The sequence below is a fragment of the Misgurnus anguillicaudatus genome, chromosome 24 (genome assembly GCF_027580225.2).
Source record: "Misgurnus anguillicaudatus chromosome 24, ASM2758022v2, whole genome shotgun sequence".
Taxonomy (NCBI): Eukaryota; Metazoa; Chordata; class Actinopteri; order Cypriniformes; family Cobitidae; genus Misgurnus; species Misgurnus anguillicaudatus.
Genome location: NC_073360.2, coordinates 34,302,289 through 34,319,576, shown reverse-complemented (window position 1 = coordinate 34,319,576; position 17,288 = coordinate 34,302,289). Strand labels below are relative to the sequence as shown.

At 38.1% G+C, this 17,288-nt stretch overlaps 1 protein-coding gene and 1 long non-coding RNA gene across 11 annotated transcripts in view; one reads left to right on the top strand and one right to left on the bottom strand.

Annotated features, from left to right (window-relative positions):
• robo2 (roundabout, axon guidance receptor, homolog 2 (Drosophila)) overlaps positions 1-17,288 on the bottom strand; it is a 630,465-nt gene that overhangs the window by 440,782 nt on the left and 172,395 nt on the right. The window lies entirely within an intron of this gene.
• Positions 14,550-16,217, top strand: LOC141361636 (uncharacterized). Its single transcript, XR_012367788.1, has 2 exons — positions 14,550-15,543; positions 16,028-16,217. It is a non-coding gene; the product is annotated as an uncharacterized lncRNA (long non-coding RNA).

Genomic DNA, 17,288 nt, shown 5'->3' with positions numbered 1-17,288 from the left:
ATCGCGATTGATCTATTGCAGAACAAAGGTTTTTGTTTAAATCATATATTTGTGTGAACTGTGAATAATAACTATGTATATATATAAATATGCACACATGTATAATTTTAAGAAAAATATATATATTTATATATAAAGTATATATATTTATATATAATATAAATTGTACATAAATATACAAATGTATATACACATGTAAACATTTCTTAAATATTTACATGCATGTGTGTGTATTTATTTTTTATACAAAGTTATTATTCACAGTACACACACATATTTGATGTAAACAAAACCTTTATTCTGCAATAGATTAATTGTGATTAATCATTATGCAATCCTAGTTCAAATCCGCTTAAACCTGGCCCAAGGGCATTCAGAAACACTTGTTTGGTGGAAAAATCCATTAAACGGCACAACAATTTTATTAGCAAAGTCCTCTAAGTGCACGGAAGAAGAATTGGATGACAATGGCACGCAACATAAGTACGTTGGATTTTAAATGTCGAGCTTAAAGAGTTTTTTACCTGGTTTAAGTAAGGAATAATTGACGACGGGCCATTGAATAAAAAAAATAATGCACACCCAAGGTGGTAATGCCTCCGCTTCGTGTTGTGCCGTTACACTACTGGTGTGCATTATTTTCAAATAATTCAAAGGACCGGAGTCAATTATTCCGCTTATACCACGATTACTGCAAACATTGCCCTGGCAATTTGACAAGTTAGGTGTGCGGTTTACAGAAAAATAATTAACACACATGGAACCGAACAGAATAAAGCATTCGACAGCCCCGTGGTATAAATAAGAGGCTTTTGCAACAAAAAAAAAGTTAAATACCAATAAAATGACTAAAGTGACATTTGTGAAAATAAGGCATTCCAGTTACTGACTAATAACCTTTCCATTGCCATTTACTGAACCTAAATAAAAGAAATGGGTTAGAGGGTTTGCATCTGAACTTTTCAAAACATTTTAAAGAAAAAATTACCTAGAAACTTCATATTGCAGATTTAAATGTATGTTCTCCAATACAGCTCAGCATATTTACTGTTCAATTAAAGGCGGAGTGCACAATGTTTGAAAGCCAATGTTTATATTCGAAATCACCTAAACAAACACGCCCCTACCCCAATAGAATCTGGACCTTCTTTTAAAAGACCCGCCCCACACATACGCAACCTGGCAAGGATGTCGGTTAGTAGACACGTTCCTTACTGCTGATTGGCTATAAGTGTGTTTTGGTAGTCGGCCCGACTCCTTTTCCAAAGCGTTTTTCAAACATTGTGCACTCCGCCTTTAATCAGGAAGCCGCTATGGATTTCTCATCTCGGCCTACAGGGTGTAAATTTAAACATGCATCAATCTCCTCTGACATCACAGCATGGCCTTTGTCTCGGTTCTCTGATGTGTCGACCGTTCTGGATCTCCCGTGACCCTGCTTTGGTCTGATCTGGTGGCTCTTAAATTACTCACCCTAAGCACTCTGTCCACTGTAAGCTCTCTCTAAATCATTATGCCATTCAGATTCTTAGTGCGTTGGAAGTGTGTGTGTGTGTTAAGATGAGCCTGTAATTGAAAAAGTGTCATTAAGCGTACTTCCACCAGCATGTATTGGTGCTAAAGTGTTGAATATTGATGTATGTAAGTGCAGGGGCTGGCGGATGGGCGTAAATGTACAGTATCTCTGTATGCACCTCTGTCTGTACCCTCTCCTCCTTAGATTACCTCTCATTGCCGGCGGAAAGCTAATCACGGGTCTGTCAGAGTCAGCATCCTGGGAACATTTCAAGGGGAACAATCCCTGACCTGCTCACTTCAGCTGATTCTGTCTTGCTCTCTCTCTCTCTCTCTCTCTCTCTCTCTCTCTCTCACTCTCTTTCTCTCTCTCTCTCACGCACACACACACCTGAGGTGAACAGACGCTAGTAAAAGTATCTACCAGCTAAATCTGCCTCAACAATTTTTATAGGCACTTTAATAAATCATAAGACAATGCCTGGCTGGACATTACAGTGATCCAGAGAGTTAATAGGTGTTGGTTTGCATTGTGCCTTAAAACCGTCTAAAGCACAGTGTTAAAGGGATAGTTCACCAAAAAATTAAAATAATGTCATTAATGACTCACCCATATGTCGTTCCAAACTCTTAAGGCCTCTGTTCATCTTCAGAACACAGTTTAAGATGTTTCATATTTAGTCCGAGAGCTTGTTGACCCTTCAATGAAAATCTACATACGGTATACTGTCCATGTCCAGGAAGCTAATAAAAACATCATCAAAGTAGTCCATGTGACATCAGTGGATCAGTTAGAATGTGTTGAAGCATCGAAAATACATTTTGCTCCAAAAATAACAAAATTACGACTTTATTCAGCATTGTCTTCTCTTCCGCGTCTGTTGTGAAGCGCATGCGCGAGACTAAAGTCACGTGACTGAAGTGACGCAGATGATGTGTTATCCTCAGACACGTTTGCAGTTTTTTTTTTTCAAACTTACAGCATGGGTCTCCCTCAGACTGTAAACAAAGCCTGGGCGCACAAAAAAAACGTCTGGGGCGCACCAAATAACACTTCAGCCGCGTCACTGCAGTCACGTGACTTTAGTCTCGAGCATGCGCTTCACAACAGACGTGGAAGAGAAGACAATGCTGAATAAAGTCATATTTTTTTTAAATTTTTGGACCAAAATTTATTTTTGATTCTAACTGACCCACTGATGTCACATGGACTACTTTGATGATGCTTTTATTACCTTTCTTGACATGGACAGTATACCGTACGTCGATTTTCAATGAAGGGTCAACAAGCTCTCGGACTAAATATAAAACATCTTAAACTGTGTTACGAAGATGAACGGAGGTCTTATGAGTTTGGAACGACATGAGGGTGAGTCATTAATGACATTATTTTCATTTTTGAGTGAACTATCCCTTTAAAGGCGGCAATGACATTAGATGCCATATTGCGAACATCAAAATAAACAGGTCCTGTATTGTTAACAAAAACGATGCCTCAACTCTTTGTTTTATAGTACCAAAACCCAATATTAAATGAATGCATCCCCGAACCAAGCTCATGCATCATACGTTTAATTATACTGCGCTGAAGTTTTCTCTTCTTTCTGTCTTTCAATAGTTTCCCCCATTAAAAGCACATATATCTCAATCTTCCACCATCATCAACATTTTTTTTATTTGAAGCAGAACCATCTCCATTCCCCTTAGATTGAGGATTAGTCTTGGTGGACATCCAGTTCGCCCCTGGTCTCCTCAGCATGTGCCACCGCTCTCTCAAGCCTATGCCCCTGCAAGCTGTTCCTGGACCATGGCACTGCCCTGTGTTTTGCCCCCCACCGTGTTCATTTATCTCCATACACTCCTCTGACAGCCCCGGGTCTTAAGCTGGCGCTGTGGGCGTGCGCCTTGCCCGTCCAAATCCACTCCGGTCCTCCCATCTGTTTGGCTTGGACCGCGGGCATCTGCCGAAGGCTATTGTTGGGTACCGTCATATGCTGGGCCAAAAGGCCTCGCAAGGGAACCACTGTGGTGCTGATGTATATGTCTAAGAGTGTCTTTGTGTTTGTTTGCTCGTGGCATGAGCTCAGAGAAGCAGTGGCAGGTCTTGGCCCCAGTAAAGGTCTTTGTTTCAGGTCGGTGCAAAACGATGCTGTAAAACCCCACGCTGCCCCGGCTTAGCATTCGGGATGCCCTTATGCAGCAAGGACTTGACACTGGGTCAACACACGGACAACTTTTAAGAGGCACTAAGCACATCTTTTGGAGAAAAGAGCTGTCTGGACTCTGGAGAAGATGTCTATCTAGCGCTGCCAGGCTTTATAATAATAATAATAATAATAATAATAATAAGTTTAATTTATATAGCGCCTTTCCATAGCTCAAGGACGCTTCACAATAACAGCCAACAGTAAATACATACAGCAGCAGACAATGGACAATTGCCCAGTCCAAGCGATCACAGTTGCGTTTCGCATTGCAAAAGAAATAAACAAAAAAAAACCAAAAAAAACCAAAAATAACATAAAACAGAAGCAAAAACAAACAGGGTCAAATCAGGACAACATGGAAATCGGTTGGTAAGTCAAGAATCTGAGCAACAGGATAATCGAGTGTAAGGAACCTGATTATGAAGGACATGTCATGACAGATAGTATTTGTTAAACAAATGGGTTTTGAGTTTAGACTTAAATTCATGCAGTGTTGTTGCAGCCCTCAGAGACAAGGGAAGAGAGTTCCATAGTTTAGGGGCTATAACTGAGAAAGACCTACCACCCATAGATGAAAGGCGAAATCTTGGTTTACAGAGGAGTTTACAGTCAGAAGATCGGAGGGTTCGAGGGGGAGTATACCGGGAAAGTAAGTCAGAGAGATAGGAAGGAGCAAGACCATTGAGTGACTTAAAGGTAAGCAGGAGAATTTTGTAGGAAATACGAGAAGACAAAGGTAGCCAGTGGAGGTCGGACAGAATTGCAGTGATATGAGCGGATCGCTTAGTGTGAGTTAGCAATCTAGCGGCAGAGTTTTGAATATATTGCAGACGTGAGATAGAGTGTGCTGCTAATCCGGAAAAAAGAGCATTACAGTAGTCAAGACGAGATGTGATAAACGCATGTACCAAAGCTTCAGCGTCACTTGGGCTAACATAAGGGCGGAGCTTGGCAATGCGGCGGAGTTGAAAAAATGCAGCTTTACAGAGTTGACTAATGTAGGGGTCGAGAGTCAGTGCAGAGTCAAGGGTGATGCCCAAGTTTTTAACAGTAGCAGCTGGAAAAATGGATGTAGCTTCAAGGTCAATAGTGGGAGTCTTGGTTATGTTTTTTGTTAGAGATGGTGGACCAGTAATTAAGATTTCTGTCTTGGTCAGATTCAAACTGAGAAAGTTGCAGTTCAGCCAGGTCTTTAATTCATTAATACATGAGGATAGCGATGTAGTCTGGTGAATAGAGTCCGGTCTAAAAGCGGTGTATATTTGAATATCGTCGGCATAACAGTGATAGTGAAAACCATGACGACGAATAATTTGTCCGATAGGCAGAATGTAAATAATAAACAGTAATGGGCCAAGAACTGATCCTTGTGGAACACCTTGCTCTAATGTGACAGTGGGAGATTTATAGTTGTGCATACTGATATAAAATTTTCTGTCTGTCAGATAGGAAGAAAACCAAGAGAGCGCAGCTCCTAAGATACCAATCTCTGAGAGGCGCTTCAACAAACGTTTATGACAGACAGTGTCAAAAGCCGAACTAAGGTCTAGTAATAAAAGTATGGAGAGGTTACCCAAGTCAGCAGAGAGTAAGAGGTCATTAATAACCCTTACTAGTGCAGTTTCAGTGCTGTGATTTTGGCGGAAACCAGACTGAAATAAATCGAAGCTATCACTGTGAGACAGAAATGACTGCAACTGAGTGGCAACAACCTTTTCTAAAATCTTTGAGACATAGGGTAAGTTGGAAATGGGCCGATAATTAATAAAGTCAGTTGGGTCCAGATTTGTCTTTTTAAGGGTAGGGGTAACTGCAGCCGTTTTTAGTGAAACAGGAACAGAAGCAGAGACAAGGGACATATTCACTAGATGTGAGATAGGAGCAGAAATGACAGAGGTGCAGTGCTTCAGAAGGGTAGTTGGTGCGGGATCCAGACGGCATGAAGAAGAGTTTGATTTCTGAATTATTTCACTAATTAAGATGGGGTTTGTCATTGTAAAGTTATTAAGTGTATGTATAGACTGAGCATGCTCACAAGTAGAGGTGGTCGGTTCATCACAAAAACTCCCACGTAAAGCATCCAACTTTTCCTGAAAGTGGTGCAAAAAAGAGCAGCACAGGTCATCCGATTCTTGTTGGCAGGCATGATGCGCAGGTGCCTGGACTAGTTTGTTTACAATGTTAAAAAGTGCTTTAGGTCTGTTGTTTGCATTATTAATCATTTTAGAAATATAGGAAGAGTGAGCCGTGTTCAAGGCGGTTTTATATTGCTCAATATGGTCTGAAAATGCTTGAAAGTGAACAGTTAGACCAGTTTTCCTAAAGAGGCGTTCAAGCTGTCTCCCTCTTGCTTTCATAGCACGTAGCTCAGCATTAAACCACGGCGAGGAGTGTGATAAAGGAACAGACCTAGTTCTAATTGGAGCATGCTCATCTAAAACATCAGCGATGGCAAGGTGGTACAGATCAGATATCTCAGATGGACAGGTTAAATTAAAGACATCAGAAACAGCAGACGAAACAATAGATACAGCAAACGCAGTAGTATCAATAGCACTGATCTTGCGATAAGAGATGGTTATATTGTCAATACATTTGGGAGGACAAGATGATGTGAAATCAAATGTAATTAGCTTATGATCTGAGATTGGGGTAACCAGTCCATTTACTGAAATATCATTCAGACCAGATGTACAAACTAAGTCAAGTGTGTGGCCATGAACATGAGTTGAGAAATTTACATTCTGATGAAGATCAAAGCAGTCCAATACAGTTTTTAAATGAGTACTATTTGAACAGAGAGTGTCAACATGAATGTTAAAGTCACCAAGCAAGATGACCTTGGATGATAAAGCACAGGCTAGTGTTAACAGTTCACTAAGTTCAGAGAAGAAATAATTTTGCTGTTTTGGTGGCCTATAAATGAGGATGATTGTGAGGGGACTTTTCAGGGAAACCTTCAAAACCATATATTCAAAAGTCTTGGTATTATGGAAGTCCAGTTGAGTGAGTGATATGGAGTTTCGATAAATGACAGCAAGGCCACCCCCTCTAGCAGATGAACGCGGCTTAGACAGGTGCTGGTAACCATTTGGTGTTAGTAAATTAAGATGCATGAAATCATTAGGTGTTTGCCAGGTCTCAGTAAAAAATACCATATCCAGGTTTGTGTCGATAATAAGTTCATTTAGATAGGGGCCTTTGGCCGAAATAGAGCGACAGTTCAACAGACCAAAGTGATTTTGCAGCACATCTGTATTTTCAGTTAAATTGTCATTGGAATCTGACATTTTTATGGACACTAACGATCGCGGTGGGCGACAGACGCTTTGAGGACGTTTAGATTTGACCAGAGCTCTGTTTTTTGAACAGATGCACGGGATAGCTGTTGATGTTGATCATTGGTAGTTATAAATCCTTCGTACGGAACGATGCACGTAGCGCGGGCGCCGGATAATCCCAAGCGTGCGGCAGTACTCGTATATTACGGGGTCGAGGAATGAGTGCCGGTTAAGTGCCCTGAGTTCGCACGGCAAATATCCAATATCCATGTTGGAAGAGGGTAACCCGAGAAAAAAGATAGAGGCCAAAGACAGCACGAGTGCCAAGACCTTTGACGTGTTGGGAAACGTTTGCTCAGTGGTTGTTACAAAATGTGTCTTTTTGATTGTATGCCTCTTGAGATCTGATCTGCAGCTGACACTGTAAACTACAAATATGAGCAAGAATATTAAATCACTCATGGATGTCCCAAAAACAAAACTGTTATTGTTCTTTTATGTCCTGCAACTATCAAATAAAATCTTCTCAAAGATTAGAAGACTCTAAAATTTTTTGTTTATGTTTTTTCAATCTTGCATTTATCTTCCAGGACACTTTTGATCTTCTTACATAGCTACAAAAAAGTTTATAATCTTTATTTTGATAAAAACGTAATGTGATGCACTTACATCACATTACACCAGCAAAACCTCTTAACTCCATTTAAGCTAGATTTTGTTACAATATTAAAAATATGACATATAAAGTCAGTCACAGTATCAACTTTGATAAAACACTGTTTATTTTTCTAATACAGTGTTTCTGGACATGCAAGGTTTCAAAAAAACATCAACAATTTAGTCTTTAGCAGGGGCATATACTAACCCAGTCTCACGAAATCACATACCTATAGTCACGTAAATTTTTGATTATTTTTCGTGATACTGTCACAAATTTCCGCGTTTTTCGTGATCTTATCATGAATTTCTGTTTACGTGTCATTGTCACATATTGGTTACTCAACTGCTTTTTCCTATTTTCAAACCATTGTCGCTTCGGATTTGGTGTTTGCGTTAGGATGTCACTTTAAGTATTGGTTTACTATTTTTTCTGATTTATTTTTTAGATTTTCTAATTTTTAAAATATTGTCGCCTGCATTAGGGTTAGAGTTGGGTTTTTAAATCTAACCCTAAACCGAAGCGACAATGTTAAGAAAATAGGACAAAAGAGTTGAGTAACCAATACGTGACAATGACACATAAACAGAAATTCGTGATACAGTCACAAAAAAACGCAGAAATTCGTGACAGTATCACGAAAAATAATAAAAAATTACGTGACTGTAGACGGTTTCAGCAGTAACAACATAATCAAGTGGCTTTCGTGGAAAACATGTAGCTTCCGGTAAACTCCGCTAAGACGAAATAACAACAAAATCCGTTAAAAGTAGCTTATTAATATAACAAGCAAAATAAACAACACGTAGATTACACAGTAAACCAAAACATTTGTTTTTTCGACGAGGTATTTGTTTACGGGTTCAGTTTTAGCAAGTCAGACCATTTAGAAAAACAGAAACCGGAAGTAAAGTTCGGACCAGACACGTCCGTTGTCACCACACGTGCGTCCAATGAAACGGTCTATAGGTACGTAATTTCGTGAGACTGGGCTGCATATATAAACTTTTGTCCAGTGCCCTACCTGTTTATAGTTCAAGGAAGTGGCAAATAATGTTTTAAATAAAATGCCACAACTTCCTTCCCGAAAAGATGAATTCACCGCAAATCTGTTTACGCACATCAGACCATTTTAGAAAATCTTTATTGCTCATATATTGCACATGGCGTTATACTGTACCAGTCGATGCTGAATGTCATCACATCAAATGAAGTAATCTAATGCAAAGATCAACTTTTAAACCACGAACCAAACCCAACCTATAACACGGACTATCGCACGGGTTCACCGGTTTCCCCCATTGCACTTCAGTAGATCACGCTCCGAGGTCCCTTCAGCCCCATTTAACTCGCTCTGTTTCCCGCTACGCTTTCTGCCACTGCGCATTAACTTTTCATCAGGTAATTATGGCCAACAAACAGCCCAAAACATCACATGCCATTACATTGTTAATGACAAGGGAGAGTGAGATGGATCGAGAGAGGCAGATGAAGGAAGTGGTTTGGCCACAATAAGTGTAGTAACAATGTATACAGGAAAGAATACGAGATTTCTTCGGCTTATCATCTTCCTCAAGATGTGTATTCTGTCTATTTGCCTTTCATATTGTTTCCAGTTGTTTCTTTTCACCTGGGTCTCTTGCATTTCAGTGTTCCTATGTTTGGAAACGTTGTATAATTGACTATGTTAGTTCCCAAATCATGAAAGATTAATGTGTGGAGGATGCATAATTAAGCAGTTTAAATCCAGGCTTTCCGGAGCATTACTCACTCTTTTCACTTTTATTCTATCTCTTCATCCTCCTCTTCTACATCCTCCAACCCCAAACCACCACAAACACATCCACTTTTTGACAAGCTTGAAGATAATGGCAACAGACAGGGCCCTGTCATTTGAACAGCAGAATGATCTGAGAGGAGAGTTGTCTAGTGGGCGAAAAAAAAACTAAAAATCCCAAGTTGATCTGAGAGGGAGGAGTGTGTATAAAGCAACTGAAGGTAATTTTAATAAGAAATTACACAACACTACAATATATCTGAGAACTTATCCAAATTGGACTAGAGATACATCAGCAACGATATGTCAGCCAATAATCTGTAAGAGTCGATAAAAGCAATTTTTCACACTATCGGACGATAGTTTAAAGAACACCCATTGTCCGATTCACGTTTTAAAATTTCCTTTGATGTGTAAGTGTGTATTAGTACATGTTAACAATATGCAAAAATTACTTTCTTACTTAGTATTTTGTCTTGTTTTTAGTAAAAAATATCTAAAAAATCTTAAATTAAGATGTATTTTCTTGATAAGCAAAATTACCTAGGAAAATAAGTCTAGTTTTGAGACAATTTTTTTTAAACTTTAAGTAAATCAGTGCTTAAAACAACCTAAAAAATTTTCTTATTCCATTGACAGATTTTTTTTTTTTTTGCTTGTTATATGCACAAAATCACTTAAATTTGATATTTTTGATTATTTATTTATTTATTTATTTATATTTTATTTAGTTCTTTATTTGACAATAACAAAGTACTGCCCCAGAATTAGCTACAGGCAAAATTTAATCTGCTGTCCCTGGGCAAGAGTACACCAAATTATAAATAAAAACACAATACAATTTAAACACAATAAAAAATATATAAAAACTCACTATATTATTTTGTTAATCTTTTGACAGCCCTTATAAATGCCAAGTTCTGACTAAACATTTCCAACTTTTGTCTCAGCAACATGAACTGACCGTCACTCAGCATTGCCTCTTTATACTGCTTTTGAGTCTAAAAGCAAGACAAACTTGTTCAAATTTCTACAGTGCAACATTTCCAATACTCAACCCCAAAGGATAATAAAAAATTTGCATAAGCTGCACAACAGAGGACACTTCAAATTTAGTTCATAAGCAAAACAAAATCTCATTTCCATCCTCAGGGTTACAGACTTTTATACCAAGGCATTAATGTTGCATAATTCACTGGCACTATGATTTGTAAACAGCCAGTGCGAGGCACAGCCATTTCCTAAAGAATTCCTAAATATATCCTACAAAGGACAAATGACATTACATTTGACTGTAGGGTGCAGGTCTAATGCTAATTCAGGAGCCGGGAGCTTGGTCGCCCCTCCCCATGTAATACAGCATGCACACGCAAACACGCACACACACAGGGATTGAATAGCCAAGTAGCTTTACATAACACTAGTTATCATCATTTAGATCCATGCATTTATAATCTGATTACACATTTCTGGCACAGGGAGTTTTACCAGCGTTTCATGACTGTGTAATATCGGACTGTTTAGCAAATGAATAACACTCATAAACATTGCTAGGTACAGTACTGTATAGCTGTGAGTCTACATTACATTATCGCCTCTGGTAAAACATGTTGCTAGCAACAGAAAATGTGTATACATCTACCCTAAATGCATAGCTGTTTGCTTTAGATAAAAAACATCTGGCCATGAATATATGTAAATGCACAAAGGATCGGACCACTGACACATTTTACAGGCGATAAATATGAATGAGTCTGTAAATAAATACCCATGTAATGTTTTCAAAGCTACAGCCTTTAGTAGTGTTTAGGAGCAGGGAACTAAGCAAACTTTAAGTAATCCCACTTCTGTCAGTAACAATTGGGAATTGTAACCAATCTGCTTACTATATTTTTGAAGAAAATACTGGGGGGGGGCTGTAAATGTTCTGGGTGGTTGCTACATTTACATTCATGCATTGGCAAACACTTTTATCAAAAGTGACTTACAGTGCATTAAAAAATCAGAAGAAATGGTTAAAAAATGGTCCAAAGCTGTCACTTTGGCAATACCATTTAAAATGGTCCTAATAGGTCAAATTTAGGCACAGATGTGTTTGCATCTCTATACTTTTGAGGTTCTAATTTGTACAGTTGAGGTACTAATATGGACTATTATAAAAAAAACTGTAAAAATCCGGCAGCTGAGGTTCCGGAAAAATACTGTAAAATAACGGGCACAAAAAATTACAGCTATTTTCCGTAATACAAAAATACAAATTTTGTTCTGTAATTTTACATTAACACTGTACAAAATCTGTAAAAACAAATCTGTAAAAAACGGCAGCTGGGATGTCGGAAAAATACTGTAAAATAACGGGCACAATAAATTACAAAAAAATTTTGTTATACAAAAATACATTTTTTTTCTGTAATTTTACATTAACACTGTAAAAAAAAGTAAAAACAAATTTGTAAAAAAAAACGGCAGCTGTGATTTCAGAAAATACTGTCAAAAAACACGTGATGGACACAGGATCTCTCCACACGCATGACACATATTTTACACTTATTTTGAATTAGCGCATCCTCGGAAGAGCAGTCACGGGCAGTTTCCCAGATCAGTTTTATTCACGTGGGTGAATTACACTACAAAGTTTAATTATTATGGTTAGGTAAATTATTAACTATTATTTAATCAATACATTTATGAATATTAGGATTTTAAAAAATCCCTAACCCCAAGAAACGATAATAGTTATACTGATGGGAGCCATAGCAACTCCCACCAATAATCATACTTATTTTAATTTATTTACAAAAAAGCATCACCAAGCAAAACTGGTAGTAACAATGCCTTAGAGGTTTACAACAGCCATGTGGGGATTTTTTGGTTCTTCGTTAAACATTTTCATTGATTTAAGTATTTTAATACTTTGCTTGCGAAAAAACACTCTGGAAAACCGAAATGCTGTGGGACACAGACACAATGTCTGGAGGAGGAATGAAATGTCTTGCAATTTTTCTACCTTGGGAGAAGAAATACAGACATAGTGTTGCCACTGAGGCATAAGGGAAAGATTCCTATCCAACATTAATTAGAACCCAAAGGAGAAGAAACTGAAACTAAGATCAAGAAAGCAAGCAAAGAAGCTTCCCTGGAAAAAATACAATTTGCACATTAGGAATTCTAATGAAGACTCCAAATCCTATGATGCTCTGAAGTCTTCAATCAGCCTTGGAGATAAATTCAATCAGATGTATCTCCTAATACTATTAAAAACAATAATGCACCCTATCAAAGCGGAAATGAGCATCACGTCGACATCAAAAGCAACAAATGCATCTTAAACACGATCAGATACAGATAAAAGCTCATGAACATTTATATAACTCTCATTCGGCCTACTTGCAGTTCAATATTTTGGCCCGGTCCATCAGACCGCACAACAATATTCTGCATGGAGATCTGCTCGATTCAAGGGCCTTCCTTAAGGCAACATCATTAACATGTAATTAAGGTCAGCATTATGCACACTGAGACTGTTTCTTTGCTAATTATCACTGTTGGATGTCACAGGATTTCTCACGAACACCCACGCCCATGAAAAGATCTCACACTATACCATTAATCCCATCAACTGACATGCCTTCACATCCTACAGATTTAAACTGTCTATAAAATTTAAGAACGAATTAGTATGCAAAGATGAAGAATGCTACGCTACGGCTTAAGATCTTCACGACACATCTGCAATCACAAAGTTGTACTTTTTGTAAATGACAAGACTTTGCTGATTGTGTCTGACTTAAAGGAAGTCCTGAACATCATTGATTTACTGCAGGATTCAGGTTATTCTCTGAAAGTGGGTCAGGATAGCTGCTAAACGTAGGTTGCACATACTGTACATCCATACTGTACATGCATTATGGAAAAATACTTTAAAGATTGTGGTTTTTCTTTCCTGGTGTGAAGGGCTTAATGGAGATTGGGTCTCTGCAATTTACTGTCCTCCAGCAATTAACTTTGAGATATGGGAGGATTTTGAATTCTCGTTGAAAATAAAGAAGATAAGGAACCCATGCCTTGGCTTCGGTTTTAGCTCTTCTGCCTTGACGCTGGCCGCGGGCTCGAGAAGATAGCAGAAGCTCGGTTAGTTTCTTGGAGCTTAGCTTTAGAGAATGCACACTGAAGATCCACAGATAATAAAAGCTGCCAATCACACACCAAGACTGCAAGAAGCGAAAACCACGAGGGGACATCGCGTGAAGGTTTGAGACCAGCTGAGAAAGAAAAATTCAGTGTCAGATACAACTACGAATGGAAAGAAAGAGGGGAATTGAAAAATCAGCTGTCTAACATGAACATCTGCAGGTGGGATTTTACTATTGATCCTGATGTTGTTTTAGATTTCTGAAAGTTTGAACAGTTCACCCAGAATAAGCCGTAATATTTAGTATTTCTTCTTCTTTATTTATTCTTCACAACATTCCAGCATCTATGGCTATATTCAACGCGAGAACTGGTTGATCCACACACATAAAACCATACACAGGTTGGGGGAGGGAGAATTCACCTAACTTGCATGTTTTTGGCCTGTGGGAGGAAACCAGTACCCGGAGTAAACCCATGCTGACACAGGGAAAACATGTAAACTCCACCAAAGCGTTTATGCCGGCATATGTTTTCAATTGTTTCCAATGGAAGCTCGGCAATTTAAAAAAAAAGCCAGCAGCTGGTGGGTTTTGTCCATGCTGAGTGACGGTACTCTGCAGTTTTTCCACGCTAAGCACCGAGAGTTGAAAAATTTAAAAAAGCTCAGCTCGTCAACATTACTCTCCCTCTGCCATCCAGTCACAGTGGAGGAGGGGCGGGACAAATATCACAACAACCAACCAGCGCATCGTTCAACGACTGATAAACAAAGCAGAAGTATCATAGCATTCAAAGCGCTCAGCTGAAAAAAGCTGGCAAGCGCCTACAGTCGCCGTGTGCCTAGCATTTTCGGCCGCGTTTAAAAGCCTTGGTGTGCACGCCCCCTAAATGCTCTTGCATATTTAAGTCAATCATTACTATTTATATTGCTCATAATAAAAAATATTATTATTATTATTATTATTATTATTTTATTCACACACTGTAAAAAATCCAATTAATGAAATGTTGGAAGGGCAAAAATGTATAAGTTAAACCAATTTTCTTGTTTGGGCTTAGTTGAGTAGACATATTATTTTAAGTCTAGATAAATCTGTGTTTAAAACATTAAGTGAATGGTTATTTTCAAATTCAGTCAACATTCAGAATGGCTATGTTGACTGAACTAATTAAGACAAATCTGGTCAATATGTGGACTTATGACAGCTATGTTTCCTGACAACAAAATGCTCATAATATTACTGTTATTTGGTAACAAAATGTAATTTTAAGAGTTGTTCAGGCGTGAATGTATGTGCTTTAAGTTTAAATATGCGGTCGGTTAATATAGATAGCGTCTATTTAAAAATGTGCTCGGACACTTTCGGACGGAGATGAGCTCCAGAAGAGCTCCAGAAAATCACAGACACTTAAGCGCTTACACCCCGCCCAGCGCAGCCTCGCCTCGGCAAGCCCATCAGAAATCGACTGCTGGCTCTGATATCTCTGTGGCGTTTAAACATGCGATTTAATTCATTTTAATTTCTTATACTTAATAATAAAAGGTTTACCGGTATGTTTTAAATCATATTTTAGGATTGCACTTAAATGATATCGCTGTTGAATGATATTTCATATCTTTCACATTCGTTATAATCGGACTGCGTACTGCCTGCGAATTTGAACTTCAGAGCTGAAGGTGCGAGTGGAGAAATAGTCCCAATATCATAACAATCTTAAAACTTCTAAATATACCCGTGTGTGTACCCGTGTGCGTGCGTGTGCGCGCGCGCGCGTCCTCGCGCGTGTGCATGTATGTATGTATGTATGGGCGTGCGTCTGTGTATTTTGAATTTAAAATGTTTTAACTCGGAAGGATCTGGATCACAGGTCATTTAATCTGAGATCAATCCGCACGCAACGGCTGGAATCACTTACTGTTTCACACAAGGAAGGACACACAAGTCAGCCGTTTCCTCAAGTTCACGTCAGGTAAGTGTTTGTAATTAAATGTTAATTTTAGAATATATTAATTGGCAAAGACGCAAATACTCGACGTTTTTGTAATTATATTTTTGTAAAGATATATTAGAAGTGTGTTATGTTATGTGACCGAAGTAAAGCGGAGCTATTTTAGTTAAGATAAAAAGCCTGGATATAGGGTTGGTTTACCGGAGTTTAGAACTCGGTCTTTATTATAATTGGGACATTTTTACAAACAAACCTTATATAATACAATACTGGCGTGCATTTTGAGACAAAACAATAGCACTCATATGTTAAGAGATGTCAGTAAGTTATTTTAGTCAGTGAAAAGCCCTGTCCGAGAAAACCGCCCAATAGTGTTTAATTATGTGTGATGTCTGAGGGATATTTGGCCTAACATTAACGTTATTTAGGGAATAAAGTCTTTCACCGTCAAGCTTTATTATATTAAACATGTATTTATGTATGTTTGTGTGTTTATATTCCTCAGAGGGATACATAGCGAGACAGTCTCCGCTTGGACTGGCTGAGGAAAGTCTCCTAAATGGCCCTGGAGATGTTCTGACTGACTTTGGAGGCTTTTTGGACTGTTTTATGCCCTCTATTTAAAGACTTAATTCTGTATGTTCAGTCTGTATGATAAGTGAATAAGTGAATAAAAAGCTTTTGTTTTTATGTGACTGAAGTTAATTATTTTGTTTACAACACCAGCATAAATTATTTGATAAATAATTTAAAAATGTTATTAAAAAAATCCCAAATAATAAATATTAATTGAAATAACACATAAAACATTGAGTGAATACTTAAATTTTAATTGACAGAGTCTTTGCTGTAAGTTTTTAAAGATTCAACTGATTAACATTTTAGTTGAATGAACTATAAAGCTAATTGAGCCGACATACTTTTTTATATTTGAGTCAAATTTGGGCCAACTAAAAAACATCAATCCAGGTAACACTTTGGAGACAGAAATTGAGTGAACGTAAAATTTCTGTGGAACTAGTTACTAAAAAATAATTCATTGAGCCAACAATTTATTTTTTACAGTGCATATACCACATCATTGGAAGTGTCAATACTATGTGACACCCAACACAATCCAAACAAACACCATTACAGAACCCTCAATATGGTCAAAAACTCCATCAAAGTGTTTATGCCGGCGTATGTTTTCAATTGTTTCTAATGGAAGCTCTGCGTTTAAAAAAAAAAGCCAGCAGCTGGTGGGTTTATCTGCGCTGAGCGCCAAGAGTACACAAATATTCAACTTCGGGTGAAAAGCTCAGCTCGTCAATGTCACTCTCACTCGGCAGTCCAATCACAGTGGAGGAGGGGCAGGATAAATATCACCACAGCGCATCATTCGACGACTGATAAACAAGCAGAAGTATCATAGAAATCAAAACTCTCCGCTGAAAAAAGCCATTTTCAGCCGCATTTAAAAGCTTTTGTCTGCACGGCCCCTAAATGCTCGGGCATATTTAAGTCAATCATTACTATTTATATTGCTTATAATTATTATGATTATTATTATTTTCACACATACCACATCATTGGAAGTGTCAATACTACGTGACACCCAACACAATCCAAACAAACACCATTACAGAACCCTCATCATGGGAATAATGGTCAAAAATATGGTCAAAAACTCCACCAAAGCGTTTACGCCAGCCTATGTTTTCAATTGTTTCTAATGGAAGCTCTGCACTTTTCAAAAAAAGCCAGCAGCTGGTGGGTTTTGTCCA